Below are 13,592 nucleotides of genomic sequence, written 5' to 3'. Positions count from 1 at the left end.
CAGCAGAGCAATTTCCCTCCTGCATCTGTTTATTGTCCTTTTTTATACAAGAATATTTATTTCAGCTGTATTCTGTTTTCAGACATTCCAATTCTAGCAATACTTGCTTAGCTTCAATTAGGGAGTGACAAGCATGGAGTTAACTTTTTTAGCTCAGCATACGTGGCTATGTACAAACTCATGCATAAACATAAACCAGAATACCCAGTGGGGAAAAAAAAGGCTAATACCTTTTTTAGAGCAGAAGTAAAAAATAGCAGCAAATGAAAACCGACGCCTGCACGATCCTAATTGCCGAGAGAACGACGCGTTTGTCCATGCCACCCAAGAAAGCAAGAAGCTGAGGAGTGGGAAGAGATCTGAGCAACAAAAGAACTTTGCAGTGCATCAGCTCTGAGAGCTGGATGCGCTGGAATGAAAGCACGAGCGTGTGGAGGCGTGTGCAGTGACAGGCACGAGCTGTGTCTGCTCTGAGAGAGGAGCAGAGCCAAGCACAGAAAATCTGGATTATTTCTCTTTCTGCCATTGGCTTCAAACCTGCGCTCACAGAAGTGAATTTTCTATGCATCTAACAACAGCTGTTTACACAGTAATAGAGGCATCCACTCAAGCAGTATAAATGACCTTAGCAATTTTATTCTTTTTGACCTTGTAAAAGGCGCTTTTGCCTCACTCGCATTCATCCCGACTTCCACAGCCGGGATCTCTTTCCTACTTTGTCATTTTGATTGGATTAGTTGTGAGAACTTTTACATCTCTTCCACTACATCTCCCTTTTTAACATTTCAGATACTGTGCCTTGATTCTAATTTCAAGACTCTTCTTTCTGCTCTTCCTATAAATTTGTTTTCCAGTTCTGAGAAATCACTTTTGGTCCCCATCTGGTAAGTAATGCCATTAGCCACTGCTTCCCTGCTAAACCTCTGGACAGACACTGTCCTAGCATTTCTCATGTGCCCCACAGCCATGGAAGACTATCCTATAAACTCCCCAGTGGTCTCCTTTGCCTTGCTAGCTGTGAAAAGCTCTTTATGTGTTTGCTACGACCACTGTGAGCACCATTTAAATGTGTGCTTCACTCAGATTCATTTTACTGATGAGAGGGATCGGTAGAGACCTGTGTTGTGGTTGGATTTGGCTTTAATTAGATGTCACCTACCTTCTTAATTCTTTTCCACTCTAGCTTTGACATATTGTTGCTTTTTGACTCTTCAGGCTGAGTGAAAAGACTGTCTTGCACTTTTTGTTGCTTATTAGAAAAATAGGATTAAATCAAACAACAAAACATTTTGTTATATTGCTATTGTTATACCAATCTCTGCAACATGCAAAAGTCTGTTTTTGTCAGAAGAGATGAAAAGTATTCACTACTTCAGGGTCAAATGTTGCAAAAGAAATGTCAAAGTCTTTTGAAAAGATTTGAAAGAGCTGCAATTCATTATGTTTCTCAAAGAAAAGATTACAGAGGAGAGAATAAGCCTGCCTGACTCCTAAATGTAAATAGAATTAGGCCAACTGGAACTCGGTGCAACAGGAACATAGTAAAAATGACAGTGACTAATATCTTAGACAATACTTCATTGTTAAATAGGTCAAAACCCAGGGTGAAAACAGCTGTTCTGAGAATGATGTTTTAGGATATAAACTGCAAATGAAGTGTTGAGGAGCAATTAGTCATGCTGTAAGGCCTACAGGAGCAGCTATTTCTCATTTCCTTTCTCCTGTACCCCAATAGTGTCAGCAGCAGGAATAACACCTTCAGGAACTTAACATCTCCCAGTGAAGACATTATTTTGCTTATGCCTTTTGTGTTTGGGATTTAATTGGTGTCATTGATCAAAGAATTAATAATATTGATATTTTCTTCAGAGGTGATTTAAAACAGGCATTTTAGCTTATTATAGAAATCTTTCAATCATAAGACAAGGTGAGGTTATAGCACTATTTCTACAAGTACAGTACAAGCAACCCAAGAAATCAAAGGTAAAAAGAGAATCAACATCTTTATTAGGAGCATTCTTAAATGTGGAAAATAGAGGCAGAAAAAAGGAGGGAGTAACTTTCTACATGAACTTTCTTTTTTCAATTTTCTTGCAGTGTGAGTAACTAGAGATCTTTTTCAGGTCTGAAAAAACACCACTCCAAACAGAGTAACCAAACCAATTACATATTTTACAATTCCAGCTCTGAATAACTGTTTAGGGACCCCAAGGTTGATAATCTTCCATCTGATTTTCCCAATGTGATAAAAATCTTGTTTGAGTAACATAACTAAGGTAAATTTATAATAACAAAAAGAGCTACAAGAAATCTATTGTGAAAAAACTCTTGAATGTGTTAAGATGTCACAAAGGCCTATGTGTCTGTTTTTTTTCACAAACTAGCAAGCATTTTTTTATTATATACTTGGTGTATTTGTGCATAATATACATATTTTGTATTATAAATTCATATAAAATGAATATAAAATGTATAAGTGTATATAAAGGTGTGTTTAATGTCATATAAAAAAAAACTTTAGTCTCTGATGTATCAAGAATTAAAAACAGGTCCTGGACAGTCTTTGGTAACAAGGGGAATAAAAAAAGCAGTGGGATAGGAAGGAAGCTGACATGTGGCATTTTTTATCTTTGGAAAAAAATACCTTTTACCTTTGTCCTGACATTAATTTTACATACCTGTGTGTGATTGATTCAGTGCATGAAATGCTGCAATTTAGGAGAAGCTCTGAGATGACAACTTGGAGCTGTTCTTTTGGATAGGCAGTGACATAAAAAGTAGAGGCCTTGGATATGTGAAGAACTTGAATGCTTCTTGATTTTAAACTGGTTAGTGTTCAGAACTGTTCTAATTGATTTGGATGTTAATGCCTTAGAACATGATAAAATAGAAGATGATCTTTCCTTCCAAGCAAAGGTAGATTTATTTTTGTCTGTAGTACTTCAATAGGTTTGTTTCGATGATTATTTCTGTAATTGTTTGTGGAAATGAATACAAATTATGTTCTGCTTCTCTATTTAACTTTCCATTTTAAGTAATAATTTTCACTTGTTCACTTTTTTCTATATTTCAAGTTTTAGCTGAAATTTTCTCACACTGATATGTTTATTTTTATTGCTAAATACTTTTCTCACTTCTTAAGTTTTTAATCTCTTCATAGTTCTCAAAGCCTGTCAGAAAACAGCTTATATGGGGGCTTTCCCTCTTTTTTTTTTTTTTTTTTTTTTTTGAGTGATAAAACTGTTTTTTCTATTCATAATGCACAAATATGTTACAAGTCCTGTCAGCTTTTCTGACAGATGTGAAAATGTGAATGATTCCTGGCATGGATATATTTTACGCTGCTGAAGGGTTTTAATTTACTAATTTAGTCTCCCTTCCTCAGGAGCAATGAGAGAGACAGGAGGAGTAAAAAACCTACCACAAATTAAGAAATGTGTAAATGTGCACTTTCACTCAAATGTTAAAAGGAAAAAAAAAATGAAGAAGAAAAATGTACTTGCTGACATTGCAAATCTAAGCTGAGCATTTATAGAAATCATTGATTTTTAGTGTGATGCAAAACTAGTGAAAAAGACTTTAGTAAAGTAACAAGTTCAGCTGGCCTAAATAGAAGCTCTGTACTGAGAAATGTTGAACATTATGAAGATCTGTACCAGAGCAGGTTAAAAAGCATTATTACAAAATATATGGCAATATTTTAATACACACTTTAAAAGAAGGTGTAACAGAGGTGTAATGAAATCTCAATCTGAGAAATTCTTTTTCTTTATCAGTTTCATCAAGTAAAGAAAAGCAATCATGCAGAGTGAAGTGATCAAGGGGTCTTCCATGGTCAGGACAGATCTATTAAATAAAGTGTCTATTTAAAATCCTTATGAAATATTGTAAGCCAAAACTTAGATTGCCTACATAATTCAAATTTGCTTTTCTGGTTCATACAAATTTTGGATACAGCTTTTCAGTGGTAATCTTCTTTCAGGATCCCCTTCCCTCTGCAAAATCCTCAGCTCACTTATGGATCTGACTGGACAATCTTGAAAAAAATTTCGTATTTTGTTTATTCTGTGTTTTACTCCATGGTGCCTGTGCAGTCATCAATATGTATATAGGATTTTGGTTAAAATAGTCTGTTCAAATCAAAACAAAGCAAAGCAAACAAAGCTTTACAATTTGGACAATAGTAACTGTTTCCTTGCCTCATGACTGGTTGCATTCTGCCACTTTCAGAGATGAGTAGCTTTTCGGAGAGACAGCAAAGTTCCTGCAAGATACAAAGAATGGTTTCTCCTTTTTTTTTTTTTTTTTCCTGCTGTGGTGGGCCTGACTAAAGTTAGAATGTTTCTTTCTTACCTTTTGAGCATCACTGTCACATCATGGGGAACAGGAGAAGGGTACCTCCCTCCTTTCCTTGGGAAGTTATGTATTTTAGCTTGCTGAAGCTGTAAGGGCAACAAGACCCATTATGATATTTCTTTTCTTCTCTGCAAGTCTCTTACTAGCTCCAGTTTCCTTCAGATTGTGTTCCTAGCCAGCTCATGTTGAAACCTTAGAAAAAAGTCTATGAATGCTAAAAACAAACTATTCCAAGTGGCACAGGGCAGGATAGCAGATTTGCTGCAGGGGAGTTGCACTTAATGACAATTCCAGGCACATTTCAAGGGCTGAACCTCAAACCAGGATTGTAGATCATCAGTTATCATTTGGAGCATATATAGGATGTATTCCTGGAACACACCTTCGAATTTATTTTGGTCTGAAAGGAATCCAGTTTGTTTACTCCTAGGCCTCTCCACAGAGTAACACAAGGCACACACAGTTTGTGTGTGATAGGGAGGGATGCTTCAGAAACTCTCTCGTCTTCTGGTAAAATATTTAAGTGGATGGATGAAGTGCAAACCACAGTCTTCTGTTCTAGTGCTTTAAACTGTTGAGTCTATTTCTCCAGCATGGAAACACTTCCCACTGAATTTATGGGGAAAATGAGCAGACAGTGAATTATTTAACACATGCAGAAGGACTTGGTTTCTTCTTTTGGGGAACTGCTGAACTGGATTTAAATATGTTTCGTAAAAATCCACAGTCTGGAGCTGTCACTGGCATAATCAGTTTCAGTCCACAGAGCTGAGTTTGGTAAAAATAATGGCAGATGGACTGGTAAAATACAGGAATGCCAAGTGTCTTACACTTTTCTGTTTATCTGCTGGCCAAAATTCCATGGAAAGGTTGTTTTTTGGAGCTGTGTGGTCTTTAACTGGCAAGCATATGTAGAGCCTGTAAAATGTGGTCAGTCCTGCATTTGCTTCAGGTATGATTGACTACAAAATAGTAAGTAATAACTATTAGAAATAAAAAGTTTATTCAAATGACACAATCATTAAAGTTGGAAAAGACGCCTCAGATCTTCCAGTCCAACCCATATATCCAAGTGCCATGTTCAGATATTTTTTGAACATTTGTTGTTCATTCTTGAAAATAAAGTAGGTTTAGTTCTAGGCAATGGCAGTGCATCAATTTTTCAAAAGCACAAGGGGCACTGTACAGGACCAGAGGTGGTAACATCAGGCAAAACAACTGAAGAGATTTTGGAGATAAAACTGATTCCACAGGCCACCTGGATTGATGTATAATGACAGGTTAAAGCAGACAGTACTGCCACAATTGAAACTTTGTTTCCATAAATAAAATGGATCTCATCCAGCAAACCAACACCATTCACAAATACTACATGCATAAAACATTTAGGAAAAAAGGTTCTAAAAAGGGAAAAATGTAGTGACTCTACAGTGATCTGCCTCCCAGCAGTGTGACTTTATTTATACTTCAGTACTATAGAAAGGGACTGGCTGGCTATCAAGCATATGAAGTGCTTATCACTTCCCCTGGAATACCCAGAGGTTACATCTGTGTGGGAACAAGAACTTAAAAGTAAAGATATTTGTTAGTTTAGCCTATGCTGGTTTTGTAACATTGATTAGTACAATTAATCTGTCTTTGTGTTTGGAAACTATGGGGAATTGTTTTGATCACCAAAGGACCAACAATAACCACCAAAAAAATGGCACCAAAAGCCTTGTAGAACATGTATTTGTAGGAAGTGAAAATGTTTTGATTAACAGTGAAATGTACTGCCTTTGAAATATATCCATCTATTCATTCTTTATATAAATATATAAATGCAGATACTCTTTTGCATTTTTGGTGTATCTTCTCTTTGTTTCACAATTTCTGCATTTCAGTTCTTCACTAAAATTTAGCAGTAAATAACACTCATGTGAGTACCAGCATATTTTTAATGTGTTTATTTTAGCAAAGCCTAAGAGAGATCTAGATATCTCCAGATATCTTTCTATTGATTGAGACACACCCTCGTTCCTTCAAAGGAGGCAAATCAGTTCAGCTCTTTGTCACCCATAACACCATTTGCTTATGTCAAATGACTGATTTAACTCAGCACATGTGTAAGAGCACTTGAGGTGCTTCCCAAAAAACCTTTTGTAGAGAAATCAGGATCACTTGCATCAGAAAAATAATGTTTTCTTCATCCTCCCCTTCTAAAACTCAGATGTTCACAAACTATTTCTTCCAATAAATCTGTTCCTACCTACAGTGTTTAATATTTTTCAAAAGGGAATTATTTCTCCTCATGGGTATTATGGCACCATTTTCTTTTCAAGGTATTTTCCAGTAACCCTGCCATAAGTGCTCTAGAAAGCCTAAAGTTAGGCCAGTTTAAAAATGCAAAGACAGAACTCTCCCTAAGCAAAGTCTCTAACGTCTTCAGCTTGACTTCTTTCAGCAGTGTTTTCAATGGATTTTTTCTGCATTTAATTTTTGCCTGAGTGTACATTTACTCTTCAGAAGCATGGCAAGACAAAGAAATGCAAATGCATTATGTTTTTATTTGTAATGTCAGGAAAGGATAACAGACACATGAAGGCCATCTCTGATACTCGTGTTTTGTGTTCAAGGTTATTGTTTCTTTAGTGCAACTCTGAAACAAAGCAGGGGAACAGACTGTGCATTTTGAGAAAAAATTAATTTACATTTAAATGCTCCATTAATCAAAATATTTTTGCTTGTAAAAATTCACATTTTGTACCAAGTGTTGTAAATCTAGTTAACTGTAGATCTCAGGCAATATATGATTATTATAGAAGATACTTGTCTACAGTTTGACTTTTGAACATCTATTGCAGTTACTCTTGCAAAAGCAAGAAAAAAAAATCCTTCTGTGTTAATGTTACTGCACATCCTGCACCTGTCCACAACATTAACAGAAAAGTGGCTTTGTCTACAAATAAACACTTTGCCATTTCTCATAGTTGTATATGTTGGTCATGTACAATGTTATCAAATCAATACCATGTGTCTGTAGGCCTTTACTGAAAGTCTGGCTGTCCTGCTTAATGTATTTCAGCAAAATATTGATTTCTAATTTGCAGACTTTATTTTTCATTCATAACTCTGTAAAGAACTTGAAAAAATGTCAGTTTTGAAATGGTGGGGCTTGGCACAGACTCCTCATGATATTTTGTTGGCGTTTAATGAAACTCCTTCTGAGAGAGATATAATAATATAAAATAAAATAAAAAACATTTTATTGTTTGCATAGAACCAATATTAAGATGTCTTACCTGAGGTGCAGCAGTGTTGGTCTCTAATCACTCACATGCACCTGGGGCTCACAGTAAGCCAGTGGCTTGGAATTTTGAGTGATTTCTGGAATCAGATCTTTAACAAACACTTAAAAATAAACAAGTCTGCATACTGCAAGACTTGCAACTCATCAGACTTTGCTTATTTCCTCTTATCTCCACTGGCTTTGGCTTGAGACAAACTGAGCAGGTACCAATGCTTGAAGTAGAAAGGTGGCCTATGCTCACATAATTTAAAAGTTTTCTTTGTTTAATTAGGACAAGTTTGTTCTAGATATTAATACTGCGGACAAACTCAAAGGAATTAGTGACCTAAAGCCCATTTCCCCTTAGAACTGGTGTTGGACCTTCTCTGTGTTCTGTTACAGCTGTTACATGGAAGAAAAGTAGATGGGTTGGCAGTAGGGTTTAAATATAACAAAACTAATAACTTCAAGGAAAGTGAGAATTTTTACAGCTTAAGACTCTGCACTGGTGGGGTGAAACATTGAGCTGTTACCTAACTCTTAAATCAGTCCAGTGGATGTGGAGGGGCACATGATGGGCTCTGAACAGAACTAGTGGATCTCTGATTTATGGTTTTTAAACACTAAAGCTTCTTTAGAATTTACTCTGCTTCTTCCTTTTCTCTCTCTTTTCTTCTCCCTTTCTTTTATTTTGTCAACTATATAACGTATCAGTATCATTCATAGTATGAAGAATGAAGGTGAATTCCCTCCCTACCTCCTTGAATTTTTTTCTTTTCTGTGAATGTCATGGTTTAATTTTCTATTTTATCATCTAAGTTTATCTACAAAAGTGTTCAGAAATGGGTGAACTTCTGTAAATATCTGGAGAAATTTCACTTTAAATTATAACACATTCAATTTAGAAGAGCCTATATTGGCAAAAACTGCCTGATGCTATTTATCCTTACCTGCCATTTTTAATTTTTAAATACATCTGAAATTCGGTGTGAAATGACTGGATTCCAGAAAGTGAAACAATGTGAAGGCTTATTTTCCAATATTTTTCCTTAAACTGCATATCTCCCTTGCCCCCATCCTTTTGGGGTACTCTGTCCCCCTCTCCCCACCCAAACTATGTTCTGTTGGCTTACAGAGACAAAAGAAATTCAGAAATGTCATTTTTTTAACGAAGGTTATAGCAATAGTTTCAAGACTTATTCTGGTGGTAATATCAAATTAATTTATAAATGTGGTAATTTTTGTTTCGCCATTCTTGTATTTATTGAAATGCTGGAATACATATAACAGATATGTGATAAGTTGCAAACATGATTTCTTTTCTTTGTTAAGGGAAAGTTTTAGACTTCTTTGCATTAAAAATCTGTTTATAATAATATACATTATTTCTCTTTTACCTCTTCAGTGAGGAGTAGAATCTGAAATGTATGGAATTTGAGAGAAGTGAACAAATGCAAATAAACAGGGATTTAACACACCAAAATTATGTCCTTTATCTTAGCACATGTGATGGATTTATCCCACCTTTTTTGAATCCATAAAAAATCCCCTGACTACAAATATCCCAGAATAGCTGATTAATAGTAAATTTAAATGAATCATATCTGGACAAGGAACTCCTAGCTCTAAATATTATCCCAAAGCAATAAGGAAAGCTTTATCCAAGTGTGTGTCAAACACATTCAAGGTTGTCTTGGACTGATAACTTGTTAAATAATATTAATTTGGGTTTATTTAGGAGTTCATGACTTAGTAGAGCATTTTAGCTATGGTTTGTCCTGTAGACATCTCCTTAATAATTTTTGTTTCTGTTTGTCTACCTAATACTTACTATTCAGTTTCTTTGGAGGCAGAAGTGCTTATACATTTATAAATGGGAAGAAAAAAAAAAATTCCATTATTTATGCATGGTACTCATGCCCCCAGTGTCCAGTTTTGGAGATGAAATACAATGGTAAGACTATGATGTGCACATGAAATTCAATCTGTCTGTCATGTCCCAATCCTAATTTTCATAAACTTTCAAGTGTTACTGGGCTCTGCAAGTCCTTCACTTATTGAAAACCACGTTAATAGTGAATGCCCTTTTTTCTGATCAGAACTCTTTTACTAGGTCTAAACTTTGACCTGGCATGTTTAATAGAGCCTGGCTGAGGGTTGGTGGTTTCCTGAGAGGAGCTTATGCTTGTTCTCCTGATTACTCCTTTTTGACATGCATTTGAGTATCCAGCCCCCCTTGCTGATGGGCTTTATCAGTTTATAGGCTCTCCCTGCTCCCCCTGGATAATGAAAACCCCATTGTCACCAGCTCAGCCTCTGTGGCAAGTACATTTTGCTATTGCTGATCAGATTTCTTCAAAGGGAAACAAAATAGTCAGAATCAATATTATTAAAAAGTGATCAAGTTGTTATAGCCTAACAGTTATCAGACAGCTTGTGCAAGGCAGCATATCCTACACATTATTTAAAGTAGGGAGTCTATTGGCAATTTTGGCATGTCATCAGTCTCCTGTGCCATTTGTTGGATTTTATTGTCATTTTTAAGAGCATTTGTTATATAATATTCTAGGCCTGGTTACAGACACAGATTTTTGGAATCCAGTGTGTAGGTGTGGATTTTCTTCTAAAGTATAATATTCCAAATACTTAATGTGTCCATTTTTTCAAATGGCTTAACTTGCAGTTTCCTTTTTTTTTTTTTTCTTCCTTTAGTGATCCTGAAAGAAATATTTTATTTTTTTCCAGCTATCAGATAAAGGTTAAATTTTGTAACAATGCTCTAGCAGATGTTGAAGGTTCTAAAGGTTCAAGTAAAGTCTTGGTATGGAGATGATATTATAATTATTTAAATACTGCTTAGTTGTATGCTATAAAAAGGAACAAAGTTGGAACTTCTGTCCATGTGACACAGGTCAAGTGTAGCTCCCTTCATTTCCTCATATCTATGCTTCTAAGATTTTTCTCATTTCTGTAAATTTTGTAGACATCCTTATAAATCTAGAAGTGTCAAACCCATCAGAGGATTGTTTAAGTGTCTACATCATTTAAGAATTCAAGCTTCATTTTGAACTTCCTGAAGTATGTACAAGCATACACGAATTATGCAGCAATTATAAATAAATATGGAAGAGTTTTCTTGGATTCTGAAAGAATTTAATAAATATGTGCCTACCAGATTTGCTGAATTAGGGCTGTTTGTTCTAAGTTCTTTTTATCATCTCTCAACCAAAATATCACCCACGCCTATTGTACTTATCCTCTCTTCACCTTGATTATGAATAATTTAAGTGTTGAAATATCATTCTTCTTTAATTCAGGGCTTTGTATTTGAAGGAAAAATATGCAGCAGAAGATGTAAACTGATAGTACAAAATGTCCTCAAGAAATGAGAGGAGAAAAGACCATGCTGTTTCTTTCTTTTCACAACTTCCTTTTTTCTTTCTCATCAAGGACTTCCATATCCTCTTTATCACCTCTTCTTGCATGTTGCTTACTTATTGTGAATAAAAGCTCTTCAGCTTGCTTTCAACAAATTATATTCTATTCACTTTTGTCTTTTCTATAACCCAATTCTGTATTATTTCACTTTTTCCTTGCCCATAAATAAATAAACTTCCTTTATTTTTTCCTCCTCTCAGTGTAGCATCTATTGATATATATATATTGATAAAATTCAAAGCTCACTGTCTTCCTTTCCTGTGTTAGTTTAGATTCTGTTCTGTAACCAATGTTTTTATTGACCAGTGGGATACTGCACATTTTTCCAATAGGACTCATCCACTACAAAATTACAGTTGGAGTTTTCAGAAAACACTGAAAAAAATTATCTAGACAGTCCTTTTATTTCATATGAGGAAGTGATAAATACATTCCAGTGCCCCCCTGAACATCTGAACATTGGATTTTTTTTTAAATTTATTTTTTTAAGAGAGTTTGTGAATTAATGGCTTCAGTGATAAACATTTTTGTTTCAGTAAATACTGGATGTGTTGCAGGTAGAGTCTGGAGGTAACAATGAAAGTGATCAGTTTCTTTCAAATCAGTATTCAGCAAACATTTGCTGTCATGCCTTTGTTCCCCACTTTTATTTGCTACCCCCACAAAACCTTTTGTCTCTCATAGCACCAGTCCAGCTGCCAGTTTTTCACGATTACAGAAAGCCCCAGCTCTCAGAAGACAGCGGTTTTGCTTTATTCTCTGTTCATGACTATGACCTTCTCTGAGACTTTTTCATCTATTTCGTGTCCTTACCACAGATATGGATGAAAATCTAGTCTGTTTCTATTAGCAGGATGAATGGAATTGTTCTACAGTTGTACCCAAGCACTTCCATATTAGATCAAATTGCTTCATGGTCAGACAGAATGTCTTTCCATTTTTTTTTCCCCTTCACTAGGGTTGCAGAGAGCTCAGATACTGACAGAAGTTCGACTGAGGCTCTTAATTTTTTCTTAACGTTATTGTTTGTTGATACCTGTTAATGAGCAACACATTAATTTTTTTTAGGTGAAATTAGTGACGTTCCATTTTTAAAATGTCAGCATGGATTAAAATGGGAAGTTAGTATAGGATCTATCCTTCAGCAGCTTGATAGTGGTCTGACTTAAAAACAGGTCTTCATGTATTCTTTTTGTATTCTAGCTTTTCTAGAAAGGGATATTTTTTGAGTGCTCCCTAATGGAACTACAATGCCAATAACAAACCTACATTAAGTATATTATTTCATTAATAAAATTAAGTTTTAAAATTGTTTACAAGAGGTTGAGCATTAATAGGACTGGTAATCTGAAGTCAGGCAACTTTGTCAGCTCAAATATAGCAAGATTACAGTAAAAATGAATGACCCGTGTAGGAAGCTCATTTTTTAATGAGTATTTTATTCATTTAATTTCCAAGGTCAGAGTATGGCTATGATAACAGCTTTTACGAAAGGAAATTTGCTAATTTGGTGTGCATGACAAGAGACAGAAAAGACCTTCAGTACTCTAGCATTTTAAAAAAATTAGTGCAGAGAGCCCAACAAAAAATAATTTATCGCTGCCATTACTGCCTGCCTTTCCACTTGCTGGAAAGAAGAGGGAGAAGAGAAGCATGAAACTCCTTCCAGCTTTAAGGTGTGGAATTAATGAAGGGTTTATGCCTTTAGAGTTTAGTCTCTTTCTGTGCAGTCAGTTTTTTGCAGCAGCTAGAGTACATAAGAACAGGGTAGCAGTTGCTGTGAACTTGCATGGTCCTTGTTGAGACTGAAAGTTCTTATAAGTATGTTTTAAGAGTAGTGCATCCAAACCCAAGACTTTTGCATTCATATTAACTAAAAAGCTCCTACCTGATATTTATTTAAAACAGGTTTTTTTTTTCACTGTGTGTTAAATTATGTTTTTCTGTTTGTTTCTGGTTGTTTGGTTTGGTTTTTTTTTCCTCTGAGGAGATTCCCTCAGGTTTCACTTTGCTAGAACTTATTATAACCCATACAGCCCAGGAGCTCATATAAATTCCAACAGGCTTGTTGTTTCTAAAATATTTGTTCCACTTTCTGCTCCATGGAAAGCATTCAAAAAAGGAAATATTTCCAAGCTTTCTGACATTTAATACTGATAGAAAAATTCTTTCATTAATTTTAATTACCATGAATCTCTTATTTTGGTGAAATTTTTGTGGCAAAAAAAAAAAATTGGGGAAAAAGACTGTGTCTTTTGAGCCCCACTATTGTAATTTTTTGTAATTGTATAATGGAAGTTATACTTTCAGTTGTGGAGAATTCTGAATATACAGGAACTTTTACCCATATTATTTTTACTAGTTGACTAATGCATTCCAGCTTTCTATTTGTTAAAATTCTAATAATTGAACACACCTCCTCTAACCTTAATACAAAGGCTAAAATGAGCCACTGATCATTTGAATCACAATTTACTCCTGGAAAGTTCTCATTGCTTTATACACCTAAGTATCCGAGGCATTTACTCCT

Source organism: Cyanistes caeruleus, chromosome 3 (genome assembly GCF_971803275.1).
Source record: "Cyanistes caeruleus chromosome 3, bCyaCae1.hap1.1, whole genome shotgun sequence".
Lineage (NCBI taxonomy): Eukaryota > Metazoa > Chordata > Aves > Passeriformes > Paridae > Cyanistes > Cyanistes caeruleus.
This window is presented reverse-complemented; position numbering follows the sequence as displayed.